The sequence below is a fragment of the Eulemur rufifrons genome, chromosome 2, assembly GCF_041146395.1.
Source record: "Eulemur rufifrons isolate Redbay chromosome 2, OSU_ERuf_1, whole genome shotgun sequence".
Classification (NCBI taxonomy): Eukaryota; Metazoa; Chordata; class Mammalia; order Primates; family Lemuridae; genus Eulemur; species Eulemur rufifrons.
In genome coordinates this window covers 4,525,402-4,548,130 of record NC_090984.1, presented here as the reverse complement: position 1 = coordinate 4,548,130, position 22,729 = coordinate 4,525,402, and the positions used below count along the sequence as shown (strand labels likewise).

General features: G+C 48.2%; 1 pseudogene; it reads left to right on the top strand.

Moving 5' to 3' along the window:
- LOC138388242 (NACHT domain- and WD repeat-containing protein 1-like) overlaps positions 1-22,729 on the top strand; it is a 30,654-nt pseudogene that overhangs the window by 7,456 nt on the left and 469 nt on the right.

The window sequence follows — 22,729 nt, the reverse complement described above, 5'->3', positions numbered from 1 at the left end:
ACCCACCCATCTTCCTATCCATCCATCCATCCATCCACCCACCCATCTTCCTATCCATCCATCCATCTTCCTATCCATCTATCCATCCATCCATCTTCCTATCCATCCATCCATCCATCCATCTTCCTATCCATCCATCCATCCATCCATCCATCTTCCTATCCATCCATCCATCCATCCATCCATCTTCCTATCCATCCATCCATCCATCCATCTTCCTATCCATCCATCCATCCATCCACCCACCCACCCATCTTCCTATCCATCCATCCATCTTCCTATCCATCTATCCATCCATCCATCTTCCTATCCATCCATCCATCCATCCACCCACTAATCTGTCCCTGTGATTCTCAACCAAGGGAGACTTTGCTCCCCAGGGACACCTGCAATGTCTGCAGACATGTTTGACTGTCACCCTCGGGGGCAGGGGTGCTACTGGCTCCTTGTGGGTGGATCCCAGCCTTGCTGCTCTGCATCCCACGATGCACAGTTCAGCCCCCGCACACACACATCCCAGAGAATCATCCAGCCCCAACGTCAGTACTGCGGAGCTTGACCCTGGATGAATTGGGGAGGTGATTCTCTGCCCCCAGGATGAACTGGAGGTGCGTGTGTCCTTCCCGCATCCTCCCCGCTTTTCCTCCACAGGCAGCATGAGCTGGATTTCTTGCTGGGACATCTCCGGGGACATTGAGGACCTGCTGGATGATTTCGACCTGTGTGCCCCTTACCTGGACTGTCCTGAGTCAGCCTGGTCCGTGAAGCCCTCCAGCTCTGCCGCCCGGCCGTGGGACTCCGAGGCATGGGTGAGTCTGCACGGCCTGGCCAGGGGGCGGGGCTGCCCTGCACCGACCTCTGGAAACCCACTCTGCTGCCTGAGCCGCGAGCTGGATTTTCATTAAACCTCTCGCCTTTCCCGGTGAAACCGGTAGGTTTTCTTCTGGCACTTCTAGAATTCTGAACTGAACCTGGGAGAGCAGCGCCCTCTCTCACCCTGGGCCGGCACCTTTCCCTAGAAAGGCCAGACAGGAAATATCTCAAGCAGAATCGAGGAAATTGTGTAGGTACTTATGTAACGAGAGATAACAAAGTTCCCACGTATTTGTATTGATGAAATTCAAAATATAATAATAATGACAGCAGAATTTAGGGTTGAAAGTTGATATTTCCTGCCATTCGGTCCATTGCAAACACATGGCTGTAGGAACTTTTGTTTTTGAGACAGAGTCTCATTCTGTTGCCCAGGCTAGAGTGCAGTGGTGTCATCACAGCTCACAGCAACCTCAAACTCCTGGGCTCAAGCGATCCTCCTGCCTCAGCCTCCTGAGTAGCCGGGACTACAGGCATGCGCCACCATGCCCGGCTAATTTTTCTAGTTTTAGTAGAGACGGGGTCTCGCTGTTGCTCAGGCTGGTCTCAAACTGCTGGTCTCAAGTGATCCTCCTGCCTCAGTCTCCTAAGTAGCTGGGACTACAGGCATGCGCCACCATGCCTGGTTAATTTTTTCTATATATTTTTAGTTGCCCAGCTAATTTCTTTCTATTTTTTTAGTACAAACGGGGTCTCACTTTTGCTCAGGCTGGCCTCGAACTCCTGACCTCAAGCGATCCTCCTGCCTCAGCCTCCCAGAGTGCTAGGATTGCAGGTGTGAGCCACCAAGCTTGGCCATGAACACAGATTTTGAACCCATTGTGTTGATTCAAATCTTGGTTCTGTCACTTACAGGCACCATGATGTTGCCAGACCCTTACTATACCTTCCTCTGTCCCACGGTCCTCAGTTTCCTCATCTGCAAAATGGGCATGTGACTATCCCACTTAGGGCTGTTGGGAAGGATATTTGAGTCAATTCACGCAGAGCGTGTCCCCGTGGTGCCATAGAGGGTCCTGTTACTCTCACATGACATCAATGTCGTTGATGTGAATGGCCTAGGATGAGATTTTTCTGCACTGAACCCCCGTCTTTGTAATCTGCAAAATGTGGGATTGAACTAAAGTGTGTATCAGATCTCCCCCACTTGGAAGACGCTGCAATCAGTTATGTCTATGGAGACCCAAGGACAGTTAAGGTTTGCACTGGCTCTGACTTCCCAGGAAAACGGCCTTGGGCATGACTGCGCAGTTTCAGGGAAGATGTGAAAGCCCAAATCTCAGCATGTTCTTTGCAAAAACCCCTTGATTGACAACCTGTGGCTCCTCCAGCACAAGGAGAAGGTGCAGAAACAAATATCACCACCAGAGGGCGCCCTCAGTACGTTACATTCAGTAAGCTCAGAAAAGGGGGACATCCAACATCCTAAGTGAGCCAACACAATCAGTATTCCTCGTGACTCCTTTTGCCTCAAGCTCCAATGTAACTGGACATGGTGCTATTTCTGATCCTGTGTGTTTTTCTCAAACAGACTTTTTAAAAAATTATTTTTAAGAATAGGGTCTTGCTATGTTGCCCAGGCTGGAGTGCAGTAGCACCATCATAGCTCACTGCAGCCTCCAATTCCTGGGCTCAAGCGATCCTTTCACCTCAGCCTCCCGAGTAGCTGGGACTACAGGTGCCACTGTGCCTGGCTTCAGTATAATAGGCTTTATATTTTAGACCAGTTTTAGGTTCACAGCAAAATTGAGTGGAAGGTACAGAAGTTCTGAAATATGCCCTCCTCTGATGATGTTTTCATTGAAAAGGATGATATTTGGTCCATCATGGATTTGGGGAACATTAATTTTCGAGTTTTAAAAAAAATAGTGTGTTAAAATAGTACTTATTTCAATGGCTGAGTTTTTTGGAGCCACCTCTGGTACCTGTGGCAAGTGGACCGTTTGGCCCTGGTTCCTTCCGGTTCTGCCACGTTTAACCCACCAGCGAGCCAAGGCCAAAGGGCATTCCACCATCGCCCCAGGCCCCACAGTTGGGAAGTCCCAACGACAGGGTCAGAATGAGCAAGCTACCTTCACCGTCTCTGGTCTTCATTACTCAGTGTTGGAATCAAACTGTGTGTTGTTTTTTTGGTTTTTTTGGGTTTTTTTGTTTTTTGTTTTTTGTTTTTTTTTGAGACAGAGTCTTACTCTGTCACCCTGGGTAGACTGCAGTGGTGTCATCATAACTCACTATAGCCTCAAACTCTTGGGCTCAAGCTATCCTCCTGCCTCAGCCTCCTGAGTAGCTGGCACTACAGGTGCCTGCCAAGATACCCTACTAATTTTTCTGCTCTTAGTAGAGACGGGGTCTGACTCCTGCTCAGGCTGGTCTTGAACTGCTGGCCTCAAGCAATCCTCCCGCCTTGGCCTCCCAGAGTGCTGGGATTACAGGTGTGAGCCACTGTGCCCTGCCAGAATCATTTTGGACCAGAGCCCCTCTTCTTACTGGCTCTGTGAACTTGTGCAAGTTCCTTAACCTCTGTGCCTCAATTTTCCCCTTTATAAACTTGGAATAATAATTGTGGTATCTCTGTGTAGTAAGCAGAAAACTGCTCCCCTAAAAGGTACATAGCCCTACCTTGGTATCCGTGGGGGATGAGTTCTAGGTCTCCTGTAGATACTAAAATCCGTGGACACCCAAGTCTCTGATATAAATAATGTAGTATTTGCATATAACCTACACACATCCTCCTGCACACTTTAAATCTCTCTAGATTATTTTAACTGCTTAATACAATATAAACACTATGTATATGGTTGTGATACTATTTGTTTAGGGAATCCTGACAAAAGTCTGTACATGTTCAGTACAAGTGCAATTTTTTTTTTACATGTTAAAAAAATTCTTTAACATTTCATTGTCAAAATTCAAATTTTTTAAAAAAATTATTTTGGTCCATGGTTGGTTAAATCCACGGATGCAGAACTTACAGATACAGACTGTATCTCACAGGGCTGGCCGTATTACTTCCCCATTCCTGCAACCTGTGATTATTACCTTGCATGGCAAAAGATGTGATTAAATTAAAGATTAATTAAAGACCTTATTAGCCGGGCGTGATGTGGTGGTGCACACCTGTAGTCCCAGCTGCTTGGGAGGCTGAGGTGGGAGGATCACTTGAGCCCAGGAGTTAGAGGCTGCAGTGAGCTCTGATTGTACCATTGCATTCCAGCCTGGGCGACAGAGCGAGAGTCTGTCTCCAAAACTGAAAGGAAATGAAACAAAATGAAATGAAATGAGATGAAATGTAAAAACACACACAAAAAAATGTGAAATCGCAACTGTGATACAACCTGAGCTGGGGGCGAGGTGGGATAGGAGGTTGGGCTGCAGAGTGCTTCTTGCAGAAGCGACCTTTGGGGTAAGCTGAGGACGAGGGGTTGGTTGTGCGACACAAAGTAGCAAATGTCAGAGACCATGTGTGCTCATGGCCGCTTGCCGGCATAATTTCACGAAGTTCCTGACTCTGTGAGGACATGCAGCTCTCTGAAAAAATGCTTTGAAGACACTACAATAGAGCAGGGGGCCCCCATGTCTCTTGCCTGAGTCACTCTATTCCTTAAAAGATGAATGAATGTGGCCTTGGCTTTTTTCTACACAAAAAATAGCATCTGACGGGGTTAATGAATATGCTTCTGTGATCTAAAATCAGGTGCACTCTTGTATCCAAACCCTGATGTGCTGCTGCTGGAATGTAACTTCTGAGGAAGTCTGATGAGATTTTGCACGTCCTAAACCTCCACCACCTGGGCTGAAACACTATCCCGGGGCCGTGTGATTGAACCCATCTGAACGGCTGCTCCCGGGCTACAGGTCTCGGTTTGTAGTCCTCAGTAAGACTTCTGAGTAAAACTAACTGGAACTCTTTAAAAGCTTGATTTCCCCCCCTCCTTAGTCAACAGTTGCTATGAGAAAGGGGGACGATGGGAAAGTGTTCCAGGCAGAGGGAACAGCAGGTGCAAAGGCCCTGAGGCTGGAAACCGCCGGGTGCTTGAAGTAGGGGTGAGGGTGTCTGAATGGCAGAGGAGGCAGGAGAGGATGGCAGGGGCCAGCACCCAAGGTGTTGGGTCTTCTCTTCTGTCCGGAAGCCCCTGCAGAGCGTGGGGACTCAACCCAGGTGACTTAACTGACGTCCCCTTTGTTGCAGAGCGGAGCCTGCTGTACACGGAACTCCTGGCCAGACTCTATTTCTTCGCCCCCTCACATGAAGCGCTGGTGGGGCCGCTGTGCCAGCAGGCCCAGAGCTGGTTCCGGGTGCGCCCACACCCTGTGCTGGTGCCCCTTGGAGGATTCCTCCAGCCCCCGGGAGGACCCCTCCGGACGACTCTGACTGGATGTCACAAAGGTGAGTCTCCCCAGCACAGCAAAAGTCCTGCCAGGCCCCTGCTTGCGTGGAGGCAGTGGCTGGCAGGGGTTGGGGGGCTGCTCTCTGGGGCTCCCCTCTGCCAGTGGGAAGGCCCCAAGGGTGCCATCGGGGCCTGCCCCTGCCGTCTCATGCAGAATCGGCTCTCTCTGCGCCCCAGGGACTTTAGATGACTGGTGTAAATACTGCTAACGAGCCTGCAGCTGGAGGATGCCTCCTACCTTCCCATCGCCAGGAGCTTAGCGCCCACCTTGCAGGTAGTCTCTGCAGCCGAAAGGCTCATGTTAGGAAGTGCGGAAGTTAGCACTTGACGCCCGGCTGGCCCCTGAGGGGCTGATGGAACTGAAACTGCTCCTGGGGCCCCGGGATGTCAGGGAGAGAAGACTTAGTTTTTGCCTCCCATTTGTTATCCATTTTTTTCTTTCATTGACCCCATACATTCATCCATCCAACTACCCACCCACCCTTCCATCCATCCATCCATCCACTTACCCACCCACCGTCCCATCCATCCATTCATCCATTCATTCATCCCTCAACCAACCTACCTTCCCTCCTTCCTTTCTTCCCTCCTTCCTTCCATTCATCTGTCCACCCATTAGTTATCTATGCTTCTATTCATCTTTCTACTCATATAGCCTCTCATATATGTACCCCTCTGCCCACTTCCCCTTCCATTGTCCTCATCCAGCCATCTTCCATCCACTCACTTACCCCTCCACCCATCCATGCACTCGGCCGTTCATCAGCTTGCCTGCCATCTAGAAACTGACTCATCCATCTACCTGCCTACCAACCTGTCCATTCACCCACCCACTCATCTCACCAGCCACCTGTCTCTCCACCTCCATTCGCCCATCCCTTTATCTGCCCATCCACGGTCTCTCACATTAATTGTGAGACCACTGAATACAATTAGCTTGGGGTTCACATGTCAGAGTCATTACTATGCAGGCTCTTTCTGTACCACGTGACCTGGTAGCCAAAGCTGCACTCCCTAGGCACATTAGTTCCAAAATAGAAATTCTGAGAGATGCTAAGTACAATGCATGGAGAACGTGACATAGGGGCAGCCCCTAGAGTGCTGTGTTGAGAAGGATTCTGAGATGGTAGCTGGTTTAGTGGGAAAGAGTGTGTGTTTGTTAGGATATAGGTTCAGATGTGTAACAAAGGCTGAAATAGCAGTAGCATAAATAGGAGTTTATTTCACTCTTATGTAAAAATTCAAGCAAAAACAGGTGTAAAATGGAGTCCGTACGGTGTCTGGGACTCATATTCCTTCAGTTTGGTTGCTCTGACATTTTCAGTGTGGAGCTGTTCTCATTGGCCCAAGGTGGCTGCGCTAGCTCTTACCATCACGATGGCATTCCAGCAAGCAGGAAGTGGGAAGGAGGAGTGGATGGCAGGCTCCTCCCTTTTGAATGCATGACCTAGAAGTAGAGCTGATCGTTTCTGCTCCTGTCTCATTGGCTAGAATGTGGATATCGTCAACTATAAGGGAGCCTTGGAGATCCAGTCTTTATGTGGATAACCATGTACTCAGCTGAAACCTTTGGGCTTTGGGGTTTTATTACTAAAGTTCGAATGATAGAATGGCCCTGGGGGCACAAATCACTTAGAGTGCTGTGATTGATCAGTGATGTCTGCCATGGCAATAGAATGGTTATGGGGCCTCAAATCACATATAGTACTGTGATTGATTAGTGATGTCTGCCACGGCACAGGCCTAGGAAGCTACAGCTTGGAGTGATGATTTTGTCATCTTCACGGCAGGGAAATATTTTGCGCTTCAGACTCCCTGTGCCCCACCATACATCCTCCAGTCACATTGAAGTTAATAAAGTTCCTACCTGCTCTGGGCTTCAGTTTGCTCATTTTTAAAAAGGAACAGTTTAAGTTATTTCCAAGGTCATACAGTGAATGTGACAAGAGAAAAAGAAACAGAAAAACAAGAAAAGAAAACAAATCTCATCTCATCATTCTCCGTCTCAGTGAGGTGGGAACAAAACCCTGGATGCTCAGAGCTGCGCTGGCTCTGATTTAACACTCCCTGCACCATTTAACATATGGGGATACTGAGGCACAGAGAAGGAAAAGGACTTCCTGTGCTTACTCAGTGACAGTCAGAAAGTCTGGTTTCTTAACATCTGAACTGATGTTTTCTCTAATATAATGTGACTCCTCTTTCTCTCTCCAGTGATGTTTTAACCAAAATCCACCCAGCAGAGAGCCTTGGGCTGTGTTTGCCCAAACTGTTGGCAAATCATTTTTCCTTATGACCTTTATTTTTTCACACAAGTCAAATTCAAAGAGAAGTCAGAAGCAGGGTCCTCATTCTCCACCAATATAATCCACCCCTGCTTTTTTTTTTAGAGACAGAGAGACAGGGTCTCACTGTGTTGCCCAGGCTGGTCTTGAACTCCTGTGCTCAAGCGATCCTCCCAAAGTGCCAGGATTATGGGCGTGAGCCACTGTGCCTGGCCTATATTTCTATTTTGGGGTCGTATCCACCTAGGACAGGGTTTCTCAACCACGGCACTGTTGACGTCTGGGGCTGGATCCTTCTCTGTGGTGGGGGTGTCCTGTGCATTGTGGGGTGTTGAGCAGCGTCCTTGGCCTCCACCCACCAGATGCCAGTGGCACCCTCGTCCCCAGCTGTGGCACCCCAAAATGTCTGCAGGCACCAACGTGTGTCCCCTGGGGGACAGAATCACCCCTGGGTGAGAGCCGCTAGACTAGACAGACAATTATGGCTGAGCTGTGGTTCAGTCCTTTTTGCTACCTAAGAGCAACATAAATATCACAGGCAGCCCAGAGTTTGAATCTGGGCATCTGACTGCACTGACTTTGAAATCCTAGCTGTGTGGCTTTGAGCAAGGGACTGAATCTGTCCATGCCTCAGTTTTCTTATCTGTGAAGTGGGGACTTATTAGAGAAGCCCGTGGCTGAGCACTTGGACATGGGATCTGAGGTCATTCCTGTTGTCTCTGCGTGGCTGCAGGCATCACTGCCATGGCGTGGGGTGTGGAGGAGACGCTGCTGGTGGTTGGCACCCAGGATGGCATCGTGGCTGTGTGGGACATGGAAGAGCAGCAGGTGATGCACATTCTAACTGGACACACAGGTGAGGCTTGAGAAGTGGAGTTTATGGTCAGTTTATTTCTAGTGTTTCACAGGGAACAGTCCCTCCCCAGAACCCCTCCCCCACAGATTCACTTCTCTGTATCGAAACTCTGGCCTTTGTTCCTGCATAGACTAGCTAGAGCTGCATAACGAACCACCCCAAAGCACAGTGGCTTCAAACAAGCTGTTTCTTTAGCTCTCCTGAGAATTGGCAATTCAAGCTGGGCTCAGCTGGGCGGTTCTGCTGCTCATGCATCTACAGTCAGCTAGCGGATGCTCTGGGAGCCAGCTGAATCGGAATATTTTCAACTGAGACAGCTCAGCTCTGCTCCACATGTTCTCTCATCTTTCAGCAGCCTAGCCCTGGCAAAGGCAGGGTTTCCAGAAAACAAGTAGAAGTTCACAATATCTCTTAAGGCCCAGACTTGGAACTGGCCCCCTGTCACATTGTATTGGCCAAAGGAAGTCATAAGAACAGTCCAGGGTAAATGAGTCGGGAAATAGGCTTCATCTTTTGATGGGAGGAGCTACGAGGTCACATCACCAAGGGTATGGATCAGGGAGGGTAAAGAATTGTGGTCCTTTTTTGCCATTTGTCTACCTCAGACCCTTAGCAAGACTTTTCATTTCTGCATAGTTCCTCTACAGATATGGTATTTATTTAGTCAATTATTGAGTGCCTACTGTATACAAAACCCAGTTTTAGGTGCTAAAGAGAGAGTAGGATAGACAAGTATTCATCTTTAAAGATATATCTCAAGGGTCTTCCCTTTGGGAGGGAGGCTTCCCAAAGCAGAGTTGAAAACTGGCTCCCTGAGTGGCATCCCGTAGCTTGAAAGTACATAAGACCACATTGGCATTTAGGACTCACAGGTATTTGTTGACTCTGTTACTATTTGTTGAGAGTAGAGGGTATGTCTTAATCAACATAGTCAATGATTATAAATTTAAAAAACTTTATTTATTTAAAAAATAAAGCAAACAGGGTCAAACCACGGAATACCAGCTTTAGAAAGAATCTAGTGCAGCATCTTCATTTAATTAAAAAAGAGTAAGGATGAGAAAGAACTAAAAATTTCAACTAAATTCCTACTAAATAGGATTTATTCAATTTTTGAAAAAACATAAAGGGGTGCCCCCAAAAGCTCTGTCACCAAGATAATTCATTTTAGTTTTAACTTTTTTATCTTTATTTTTTAGAGACAGAGTCTCACTACGTTGCCCAGGCTGATCTCAAACCCCTGGGCTCAAGCGATCCTCCTGTCTCAGCCCCCACAGTAGCTGGGACTACAGGCATGTGCCACTGCATCTGGCTAATTTTCTATTTTTTGTAGAGATGGGGTCTCGCTCTAGCTCAGGCTGGTCTTGAACTCCTGATCTCAAGCAATCCTCCTGCCTTGGCCTCCCAGAGAGCTGAGATTACAGGCATGAGCCACCGTGCCCAGCCTCCATTGACTTTTTTTAGCAACTTTATTGAGGTATGATTTATGTACCATAATTTGCCTGTTGTAAAAGTACAATTCAATAATTTTTTAGTAAATTTACTGAGTTGTGCAATCACCACCATCCAGGTTTGGAACATCTGTCTCACCCCAAGAAGACTCCTCTTGCCCCTCTGGGTTAATCCCCAGCCCCAGGCCCTGGCAGCTACGATCTGCTTTCTGTCTCTATGGATCTGCTTGTTCTGGACATTTCATATAAATGGAATCGCGGGATATGTTGTTATTGTATTTGGCTTCTTTCACTTACCATAATGTGTTGGAATTCATCCATATTGTTGCGTGTATCAACAATTTGTTACTTTTCATTGCTGAGTAGTATTCTATTGTCTAAATGAACCATAGTTTGTTTATCCATTCATCAGTCTATGGGTGGATATTTACATTGTTTCCAGTTTTGAGCTATTATAAATAATACTGTTATGAACCATCAATTTTTTTTAAAGACAGAGTCTCACTCCATCCCCCAGGCTGGAATGCAGTGGCATCATCAGCCTAGCTCACAGCAACCTCAAACTCCTGGGCTCAGGCAATGCTGCCTCAGACTCCTGAGTAGCTGGGACTATAGGTGCCACCACGCCCGTCTAATTTTTCTACTTTCAGTAGAGACGGGGGTCTCGATACTACCCAGGCTGGTCTCGAACTCCTGACCTCAAGCCATCCTCCCATCTTGGCCTCCCAGAGTGCTAGGTTTACAGGTGTGAGCCACTGTGCCCGGCCCAATCTCTTTTTACTGTGATCAATATTTTTTCTTTCCATTGAATATTTCCAATGAGTGGGAATCTTGAATGGGAGGGTGTGAACATTTCTGTGGGTTTTAAGAAGTGTTATCTTACTGCTTTCTGAGCAGTCTGCAGCAGATTAAAACATTCCCCAATCCAAAAGCTGCCAGCATTAAACATATTCATTTTACCTTTTTTTCCTTGGGGTGGGGGTGGCGTAGATACTGATAACGTATTAATATCTATCAAATCAGATTCCCTTCGTTTTACTATCATCAGAATCACTATTTTCCCATAGTTCTGTTCAAGACTTATATTTCTTTTTGTGTAAACAATCTGTTCATGAGCCAGCCCTATTTTCCAATGGTGATCTTGATTTATATTTTTTAAATTCAACAAACTCTTATTATTTATAATCAGAAAAACTCAGTAATCGATTTTTTGAAAAAAAAAAAAAAAGACCCCCAAAACCTCATAGATATGTGTAATATGGAAAGTGAAAGTGTCCTGTCTCACGGTGGCATGCTAGAACTGGATTATACTGGCTCAGAAGAGATGATTGTGGAATTTTCAGGAGTCTCGTGAGGCGGGTGTCAAACACCACCATCATTAAACAGTAAATGATAAAAACTTACAGTTAATACGCTATATTGAAAGAAGGTAATAAGTACTCAAAATGCATCACTTTCTAATTACTTTGTCACACTTTACCATTCTGTGTGCACTTGGCTGTAGTATCCATGTGGAGGAGAGAGTGTGTGTGCTGCTGGGTGTCTCTTCCCAACTGCACATTCAATGATACCACGTTGGTGGCTTGAAATCAACCACCGTGAGAATATTTACACCATGGAAACCGGCAAACACTACGCATCCCCGCAAAGCACCCCTCGTAGAGAGCCAGGTGTTACACATTTACCAGCCTGTTGTTCTCACTTCCCTTAGGGGGTGTTTAGTTTATATTTCTTCAGATTAAAAATATATATATATAAAATATGTATTCATATGAGCTTTTGCAACTTGTATTTTTTTCAATTAACATCAAATATCTTACCTCTTTCCATATCTCATATATACATATACAGTAGGTCCTCACTTAACGTCATTGATAGGTTCTTGGAAACTCTGACTCGAAATAAAACAACATACAGTTTAAATAACATCGGATAACATAATTTCATTCAACATTGTTTAGTTATAACATTAATGAGAAAAAAAATTGTTTTTTTACTACATAGATGTTTATTGAAAAACAGTGCATACAATTGGTGTGCTATTAAAATTTTCATTAGAAGTATTATATTCTGTATACTTTTTTGCAACTTCCTCTTTCACTTATTTGTATAGTCTTTCTAAATTGGAGTTCTGTGTAAAAACTCAGTCCTACAGAAAATAATTTGAGCAACTACCTTCTCAGTAGCTAGCTCCATTCTAGATGCACAGCAAAGAATCAATTCATTGCGCATAATGGATGCCTGAGCAGTAGGATTTAATTCTCACAGAACCCTAGTGGAGAAAGGATAAAGGGAAACTTTTATACACGTACACATGTATTAAAATATCCAATGAGCACTGTTTTTAATAGCCAAAAAATGTAGAAGAAATATATATTCATAAGAAAGCTGAATAAAAGAGCAGTAACAATAACAGTACTTCATAGCCTGTAATCCCAGCAATTTGGGAGGCCGAAGTGGGAGGATCACTGAGGCCAGGAGGTTGAGACCACCTTGGCCAACATAGTAAGATCCCATCTCTACAAATAATTCAAAAAAATTAGCTGGGCGTCATGGTGCACGCCTACGGTCCCAGCTACTCGAGAGGCTGAGGCAGGAGGATGACTTGAGCCCAGGAGTTCAAGGGTACAGTAAACTGTGATCATGCCACTGCACTCAAGCCGGGGTGACAGAGTGAGACTCTGTCTCTAAAAATAAATAAATAAATAGTACTTCATAGAGTTAAGGGGATTAAAGGAGATTAATGCATGTAAACCACTTACAAATATGCATGGCCTATAGAAAAAGTTCAGTAAATATTGACTGTTATAACAATAATAATTATGGTTGGGTCAATGTATATATCATTATTTTTAACGTCTGCATAATATTCTTTTTATGGATGCAGTATATTGTTAAACCAACTCCTTTTGCATAGACAGTTTGGTTGTTTGTAATTTTTTGGTCTTATTAGTATTATATTATTAATTTTAGAGATGGGATCTTGCTGTGTTGCCCAGGCTGATATCAAACTGCTGGTCTCAGGGGATCCTCCCACCTCAGTCTCCAGAGTAGGGACTATAGGTGTGAGCCACCACACCAGGATAATTTTTTATTGATACAAACAATGCTACAATTTAAATCCTTCTACATCTTTATACACTTTGCTGTTAGAAGTAACAGTAAGATACATTCCTAGAAATGGGATTTCTGAGTCAAACCATATGCGTAATTTTCCTTTTTTTCCCCTTTTTCTTAGCTTTTTATTTTGAAGTAATTCGAGACTCACAAGAAGTTGCTAAAATAGTACAGGAAGGTCCTGTGGATCCTTTATTCACCTTCCCCCGATGGCAACATCTTGCATAACTACAGTGTAGAACATTATTCAAAATTAGGAGAAGGCACATTTTAACTTTTACTAAATGTTACCAAATTATCCTTTAAAAAGTTTTATCAACTTATACTCCCATCAGCAAGGTAATAAAGTAACTGATTTTTTTTGTATCTTTGCCAGCATTCAAGTGATCAGTCTTTAAGATTTTTGCCACTATGGTGGGCAATAATATAGTGCATTGGTGTTTCATTTTGCCTTTTTGTGATTACCAGTGAAGCTGAGTATTATTTTCAAACACTCACTCTCCAGTTGTACTATTTCTGTAAACTTCCTGTTTCTCTCCTTTGTCTAATTACTAAAGAGGTTATTTGCATTTTTCTTATTTGTGAGAATTTTTGTTTATTAAGGATAGTCTCCATTTGTCTGTTACATGTTGCAAGTATTTCCCCCCAATCTGTCATGGGCCTTTCAACTACATTTTATCATCCTGAAGTTTTACATTTTTATGTAATCCATTTGGTCAGTTTTTCCCCTTTATGTCTTCCAAATTTTATGTTTGTCTTAGGAAGTAAAAATTATAAGAGACGTCCTATAATTTTTCCAGAATTTTACCCTTTTTAAACATTTATTAATTTTAGACATTTCCTGGATGCTAAATCTTCATAAAATTCAGTTATTTTTATTTATTACAAATTCAACATGTGGGGCAACTGATTGAATCCCAACGAGTTGTTGCACTCTTAATTTTACTTTGCCACATTCCATTATTTCCAACTTGGATATGTTCAAATCCATCCATCTTTTCTTTGGTAAACCAAGGTATTTCCAAGCCAACATGCTTTTTGGTAGCTGCATGGTCAAAATGTTCCCAGCTAATACACTCTCTCCCACGCTGGCCCGCTGCAGGAGAGGTGAGGTGTGTGAAAGTGTTTGCCAGTGGGACCCTCGCCATCTCTGCTTTGAAGGACCACACGCTGTGCTTGTGGAATTTACTCTCCGGCCAGGAGAAATTCACCATTTGGGCTGGAGGCTCAAAAACTCCCACTGAACGTCAGATCTGGAGCCTTCACGTGGAGGAAGCAAACAAGGTTGTATATTCGGCATCTGGCTCAAAGGCAACAAACACCTGCCCTGTTTGTAAAGGAAAACCGAGACCAGAGCCTTCAAAGACAGGAATAAGCTGTTTCTATAAGGAGGGGTTCCCTTATATGCACAGGGGACTGTAGGCAGGCGTACACAACCACTTGAAAGAGTGCTGTAAGAGGTTTCACACTTTGTAGTTGGCTTCCTGATAGTTCTTTCTGACCCTAAGATTTGAGATCTTTCATCTTTTTTAATATAGTCATTCAGTGCTACAAATTTCCCTCAAAGTACTGCTTTACCTACATACCACAAATTTTGATATGTTGTGTTTTCGTTGACATTTCACTTTTGATTTCGTCTTTGATCCACGGGCTATTTAGAAGTGTGCTATTAGTTTCCAAATATTTGAGGGGTTCCCAGGTAATGTTCCATTATCTTTTTTCTAGTTGAATTCCATTTGCATGATGTGAATCCTTTCAAATTTATTGAGACTTGTTTTATGGTCTCTCTTGGTAAATGTTCCATGTGCATCTGAAAACAATGTATATTCCATTGCGTTATTCCCTTATGTAAATCACACCCTATAATTTGATGGCGTTATGAAGGGATATACACAATAGCATTGTGGGTAAGAGCTTAGTAACTAAAGCCAGGCGGAACAATCTGTGTTTAACTCTCAGTAGAGTTTCTTGAGAGCCGAGTGACTTTGGTCATGTCACTTCACCATTTTGAGCCTCATTTTCTCATCTTCCTCATAAGATAATGACGGCAAAACACCCGGCACATAGTAAGCACCAAATAATTAGTATTTTTTAATTATTGTATTACGTTAGTAATTGGTGGTTGTTGGCGGTAATACTGGCGCTTGCCAACTGCGCCATCCAGAATGGGAGCACCTGGCCAGGTGTGGCTACTGAACGCTGGCAATGGGGCTGTTCCCACAGACTGGATTTCAAAGACCTAGTATAATAAAAATCATATAAACTATCTCCGTAGGAATTTTTATATTGACTCCATGTTGAAGCGATAATACTTGGGCCGATTGGGTTCAATAAAATATATTATTAAATTGATTTCACCTGTTCCTTTTTACCTTGTTTTAGGTGGCTAATGAAATATTTAAAGTCATATGTGACTTGCATTATATTTTTATTGGACAGGGCAGGCTGAAATAGTAAAGAAGTATTGATTGATTTCAAAATCAATTATAAAAATCTTCTTTGTGGCCGGGCGCGGTGGCTCACGCCTGTAATCCTAGCACTCTGGGAGGCCGAGGTGGGTGGATCGTTTGAGCTCAGGAGTTCGAGACCAGCCTGAGCAAGAGCGAGACCCCATCTCTACTAAAAATAGAAAGAAATTATATGGACAGCTAAAAATATATACAGAAAAAAATTAGCCGGGCATAGTGGCGCATGCCTGTAGTCCCAGCTACTCGGGAGGCTGAGACAGGAGGATCGCTTGAGCCCAGGAGTTTGAGGTTGCTGTGAGCTAGGCTGACGCCACAGCACTCACTCTAGCCTGGGCAACAGAGTGAGACTCTGTCTCAAAAAAAAAAAAAAAAAAAATCTTTGTTATCACCAAAAGTTTGGAAAATAAAGTATATAGAAATGACCCCCCAAATAACCACTGTTAGCATTTATATGATTTTACTTTATGTGATGTGTCCATCAGTGTGTGTTTATGTGTTACTATGTCTATAAAATAAAACTGGGATTAAAGTACATACTTGGGGACAGGTGAGGTGGCTCATGCTTGTAATCCCAGCAGTCTGGGAGACTGAGGTGGGAGGATCACTTGAGCCCAGGAGTTTGAGAAAAGCCCGGGCAATACTGAGACCCTGTCTCTACAAAAAAAGAGAAAAATTAGCCCAATTTTGTGGTGTGCGCCTCTAGTCCCAGCTACTTGGGAGGCTGAGGCAGGAGGATCACTTGAGGCCAGGAGTTTGAGACCAGCTTGAACAACATAGCAAGACCCTGTCTCTATAAAATTATTTAAAAATTAGCCGAGCGTGGTGGTGCGCACCTGTAGTCTCTGCCATTTAGGACGCTGAGGCAGGAGGATCGCCCGAGCCCAGGAGTCGGAGGCTGCAGTGAGCTATGGTGACACCACTACACTCCAGCCTGGGTGACAGATCAAGACCCTGTCTCAAAAAAAAAAAAAAAAAATAGATGAGCAGGTGAGGAAGGGTGGCGCAGGCTGGGGGAGGGGTGCTGGTTTTATCCCAGAGGTGGTGGCGCCCGGAGGGAATTTGCAGCTCACACACGTGGCCCAGTTGATCTTCCTGCAGGTCTCTGGGCAGACAGGTCGGCTCCATGGAGCAGGGGAGAGGCTTCTAGGAAGCAGGCACGGCCTGTGCAAAGGCCCGGGGGAGAAAGTCACCCGAAGTGTGCAGGAAACGGAGTCGTCATCTGAGTCCTGCGTCCCAGGGGCCGAGCCCGGGCCCCCACTCTCTCCCTGTCCACTGTGCCCACCACACTTCCGGGACTGTCCAGGCTCCTCTAGCAGAGGGGCTCTGTGCTGGGTCTCTGCCACATGCCTTGGCCTGGGCTGAGTCCCCAAGCCATCTCCTGACTGCAGCCTGGGGCCGCCCCCTCGAGGCTGGCTGTACCCAGCTGTGACATGGGCACTCAGAGAGGCTGTGGGTTCAAGGTCACCTGGCACATTGGGGCCAAAGCCTCCTCCAAGCTGGGCCATGCTTTGATGATCGTTGTGGGGGGAGGGGGGTGGTGGGGCCTCCTGGGCGGCAGCAGCAGGGGTGAAACGTTAACCTGCGGCAGCACTGGAAGCAACAGTGACACATGAGCCCCCTTTCCCTGGTCACAGCCCCTCCCCACCCACCCACCTCTACCTCAGCCATCCCTCCTGGGGGGCCCCAGATCTGGCTGCAGCTCCAGCCCCGACGGCTTGCGGATGGGGGATGTTTGACCAGAGAGGGTCGTTGATCTGCGGGGGCAGCACAGCACAGTGGGCAGCCTTTCGGGAGCCCCCCTGGGCCCCCCCATGAGGGCCGCATCCCATGGGCTCTGCTTCACGACACACGTCCCAGACAGCCCCGCCTCCTCTCCCCTCCTTCCTCTGCCCTCCCCACCGCCCCTCCCCCACACCGTCACACTCCTGGCCACCCTCCCTCTCACCCTCACGCCTTCCCGGCCATTCTGCCCCCAACCTCGGGCCTTGTCCCGAGCCTGGTGCTCGGACAGTTAAGGGGCTCCACTGAGGGGTTTCCTGGGCTACCCCCGCGGGCAGGTCCCGTCGGCCCCTCCCCCGCTGCCCGGGAGGTCACAGGACTCAGCGGTAGCAGCGAGCGCCAGGCCTTCCCGGGCCTCAGAGAGTAAGCTGATGTGAGTTTCAGGGGACCTCAGGCAGGGGGCTGGGGTCTCACTATCCTCCTGAAACCCTCAGAGCTGCTCTGGGAGCAGCAGGGATTTCCCCAGGGGGCCTGGGGCCAGGGGACTCCTTCCCAAAAGTCCTGCAGGCCCAGGTGGCCGAACCTGGCAGCCTGTAGGGAGGCGCTTTGGCCTCAGGGAGTGAACATGGCAGGCGGGCGGCTGTCCCTGGATGGGGGCCCCTACAGAGGCCCGGGTGGGCGTCCCACACTGGCACCCGCGGTGTGGTCCAGGCCTCCTTGATTGAATGTCCCTGGTCTCCAGGGCAGGGTGCAGAGTGTGGGAGTGAGCCCCTGCCGAGAGAGTGTCCCACAGGGGTGTAGCTGGGGACCGGGTGTCTCTCCAGGTCCAGAGACACTTGCAGCAGGAGACGCAGCGGGACGGCACTCTGCTTCCTGCTGAGCGAGGTGAGTGTGGGGTGGGCGGTGACCCAGGCCGTGGCAGAGGGCGTCCTAGCTAGTATCCCCTACTCGGAAACACCCAGAGCTGGCCGGGCATGGTGGCTCCGCCTGTAATCCCAGCACTCTGGGAGGCCGAGGCCGGAGGATCCCTTGAGGTCAGGAGTTCGAGACCAGCCTGGGCAAGAGCGAGACCCCATCTCTACTAAAGTAGAAAAATTAGCCAGGCGTGGTGGTGGCGCCTGTAGTCCCAGCTACTCGGGAGGCTGAGGCAGGAGGATCGCTTGTGCCCAGGAGCTGGAGGTTGCTGTGAGCTAGGCTGACGCCACGGCACTCACTCTAGCCCAGGTGACAGAGTGAGATTCTGTCTCAAAACAAAAAACAAACAAATAGCCCCAGAGCTGCCTGGGGACCAGCTTACGCGGGAAACTGAGGCCCAGAGCGGCCACCAGGGAGTTGGGGACCTGATCCATGTGCCTAGCCCACAGCTGTGGCCACTGCTTTTGGGATCAGGAGACCCCTTGAGCCTGGACACAAGGTTTAACTGCTCAAAGCAAGGGGACCTGGCTGTCCCCAGCACGTGGCAGGGAGGATGTGAGGCCATACCATCACGGCACAGCCAATGCCCCCATTCTGGGAAACTGAGGCAGGAGAAACCCCCAGTGGGGGCTGGATTTGAATGCTGGGCCAGTCACCAATGCCTGAGTGACAGCTGGTCACCCCCCTGGGACTCAGCATTTGCATGTGTTAAAAAGAGCTCAAATTGTGTGGAAGGAGGGATCTCGGGAAGAGCCGGCAGGTCCCCTCGGACAGGTGAGGTTCCACACGGGTGGACCCATTTATCCACAGCCCAGCCATCTGCAGGAAGAGGAGAACGAGAAGGCTGTGCCCCGCTGACAGATTAGGAAACTGAGGGACAGAGAACCTAACCCTCCCCCAGAGAGAGGCCAAGCAGCACTTGAGCTTGGACCTCGTCTGTGTCTGAGCTCCCGACGGTGCTCCTCCCGCCCAGAGCCGGCTCTCGCCCCTCCCCCCATTCCTCCTCTCTAACTCGGGGACCCCTGGTGCCCTCTCCTATGCTGAGCCTACAGCGTCAGTCATCCCACCTGCGAATGCGTGTGGGGCGCCTACTGTGTGCCGGGCTGTGCTGGGTGCAGGGGTCAGAGATGAAATGACAGGCCCTGCCCTCCCGGGGCTCATCGGTGGAGAGACAGATGTTAAATCAGTAAAAGATAAAAGGTGGCAGTGGGTGAGTGTTGGTGAGGCTGCCCGGGCTGGGCGGGAAGGGCTGCTCTGGAGAGGTGATATTTGGATACAAACAAGCCATCGTGGACAGCTGGGGGAAGGGTGCTTCTGGCAGAGGGCACAGCAGGTGCAAAGGCCCTGGGGCAGGTATAAGGAGCAGCAAAGAGGCTGGCAGGGTGATCGAGGGGAGATGGAGGGAGGTGACAGCCAGCAGTGGGCAGGGGCTGGGATACACTGGACCTCAGGGGCCACGGTGAAGAGTGTGGATTTTGGTCTAGGGTTAGCGAGGGTTGGGAACAGGCAAGAGATATATTTAGGGTTTGTCTTAGAGGCAGGACTTGGGGTAGCAGCCAAGGCCAGCACACTGCAGGCTCCAGTGACAGTGGACAAATGAAAGTGAAACTACCAGCCTCCCGCAGGGCCCTTCCTTACCCAGGGCCCCCCAGCCAGGCCTGCCGTCCCCATTCTAGCCCCTCAATGAGGACAGCAATTACGCCGGGGTGTCAGATGGATGAGTGCCGCAGCTGAGAGGCCTGGAGAGCCCCCAGCCCCCACACTGAGCCCCCACCCCTAACCCCCACACCCACCTTGGATCCCCCATCTCTGGCCCACTCTGGACGGCGGAGTCAGGGCTCTCGTAAGCACCCCCTCACCTGACCCCCTGGCGGGTGCTGTCGACTGTCCCCCTCAGCGCCTGTCTGGATTGTTTTACTTCCAGGGCAGCTACACCCCCATAATCCAGACCCAGACATACAGATGCTTCCACCGATTCCCCCGGGAGTCACATGATGCGCAAACCAAATTGGGACCCACCCAAAGCTTAATGCTTCCTGCCAGTTTTCCCCTCCAGGTAATGGTGGCCCCGCCCGCCCAGGTGCCCCTGTGACTGCTAGCTTTCTGGGAAACTAGTCAAGCATAGTAACCACTGTTTACACTTGAATTCTCCCTCCCTTGCACTTGGTGGCTGTGATCCATCTCTCGCCTCCAAAATATGTCCCAAATCCACCCACGGGCCCCACCCTGGTCCTCGACTCACCCTGATGCTGCCCAAGCCTCTGCTCCACTGTGGACAGTTCTGTCTCCCTGAGGCAGCCACACACAGGTGGTGTCTTACAATCACAAAACAGATCACATCACTCGAAACCTCTCAACACTCTCCCAGAATCAAATTCCAACTCCTCACCCAATCCCTGAGTAACTCACCTGCCTGTGCCCTGGCCTCCCCACTGTTCTTTAAACCCGCCAACTTGGTTCCACCTCAGGGCCTTTGCATGTGCTGTTCCTGCTGCCTGGTATGCTGTTCCTCTGGCTCTCCCCTGGCTAGCTCCTTCTCCTCTTTCAGGTGTTTGATCAAAGTCATCTCCTCAGAAATGTCCCTTACTATGCTCAGCAACATTATCCACCCCCAGTCACTCTCCAGGCCTTTATATAGTTTTATGTTCTTTCTAACACTACATAAAAACTTCTTTGGTGTTTGTTGAATGAGTAAATGAACAAACATGAATGTAGGCAAGGAGTTCTCCCATCTGGAAATCTGTTTCCCCAAGCAGAAAATGGGCAGGTGACATCCCAGTGAGCCTCCCATTCTGGGAGGGGCCCGCTGTCCCCACACACCCCGCCCCATGCCTTCCCCACACACTCTCCCGGGGGAGGCCTCTGTAGAGCACTTAGATTTCTGCATTAGGATTCGGGTGGCCCTGGGAGAGGGTGGGGACGGTCCTGCTCGAATGAGAGGAACAGTCAGGCAGGCTGGGTCCTAGAAGGATCAGATCTGAGCAAAGAGATCAGGGGCCCAGCACCAAGCAGTGAGCCCCAGCGAGTCATTTTCTCTCTGTGACACAGAAGTAGGAAGACCCACCTCACAGGCAAGGAAACTAGCTATGCCATGTGCCCTGCACACAAGAGAGGCTCAGTGGATGTCCACTCTCCTCACCTTCTTCCTGCCCTTCACCCTTGCCCTGGGTGGTCCTGGGCCTCAGTTTCCCCATTTGAATGTTCAGTCTGATGGTGGCGACAGAATAATTTGTGAGGCTCAGGGGCAGGGCAGGAGAAGGCTGAGCCACCCCTCTGAGTCCCACTCCCCCACCTGCCCATTTGTCTCCTCTGGCCCCTCCCACTCTCGCCCCCCCCCCCACAAGGCTATGAGTTCCAGTTTTGCGGCCCCGTCCTGGGATCAGCACCGTGGACAGCTCCCAGCCTGTGGTTGGTGCACGTAGGTCCCATTGTTTTATCATCTGCAGCCCCGGAGGAATCGGTACCCCTTTCATCTCCAGTTCACAGATGGGGAAACTGAGGCCCACTTGCTCTCCACCATGCAGCTTGGCATGAACCCCGATCTGCTGTGCTGGAGAGCTCACACTCCCGACTCATCGCTTCAACCAATTCCGTTTGTTCTTTAGATGTCTTCAGCGTGGACCCAGCGTCTGCTTGCCAACGCCACTCACTTAATTCCACAGTTCAACCCTTCCTTCAGGAGAGGAGGCACCGAAGCTCAGAATTCAGAATCGCATTTGTTTACCAACTGCATTTGTTTACCAACGGCAGCCTTGGCTTACTTAACTTACGAGCCTTCCTTTCTCCCCTTGTTAAATGGAGATAATGGCAGTGAGTGGCTTCCTGGCGTCCACACGAGCCAACCCATGGGGGATTCCTAGAGCAGATTTACACGGAGGGGTGTGCAGGAAATGCTAGCCATTAGGCCGGGCGTGGTGGCTCACGCCTGTAATCCTAGCACTCCAGGAGGCCGAGGCGGGTGGATCGTTTGAGCTCAGGAGTTCAAGACCAGCCCGAGCAAGAGTGAGACCCCATCTCTACTAAAAATAGAAAGAAATTATCTGGACAACTAAAAATATATAGAAAAAATTAGCCGGGCATGGTGGCACATGCCTGTAGTCCCAGCTACTCGGGAGGCTGAGGCAGGAGGATCACTTGAGCCCAGGAGTTTGAGGTTGCTGTGAGCGAGGCTGACACCACGGCACTCTAGCCCGGACAACAGAGCAACACTCTGTCTCAAAAAAAAAAAAAAAAAAGAAACGCCAGCCATTAGTGTGGTCATTATTATTCACTTATTTACGGCATGTTTTATTGCTTTATTTTTATAGTTTAATAAACAACATATTGTCATGACAGAATACCATTATAGTATATATTATTATAATAAATAGGCCGGGCACGGTGGCTCACGCCTGTAATCCTAGCACTCTGGGAGGCCGAGGCGAGCGGATCGCTGGAGCTCAGGAGTTCAAGACCAGCCTGAGCAAGAGCAAGACCCCGTCTCTTTTATCAAATTAAATAAATAAATAAATAGTGTTATGTATTATATATGTTATAAACAATGAGCATGCTATTTATTAATAAATATGTCTTCAATGCTTACGGTGGACCAGGCACCATTTGTGTCATCCCAAGGTTGAGATCCACACCCCTATTTCACAGGTGAGGAAACTGAGGC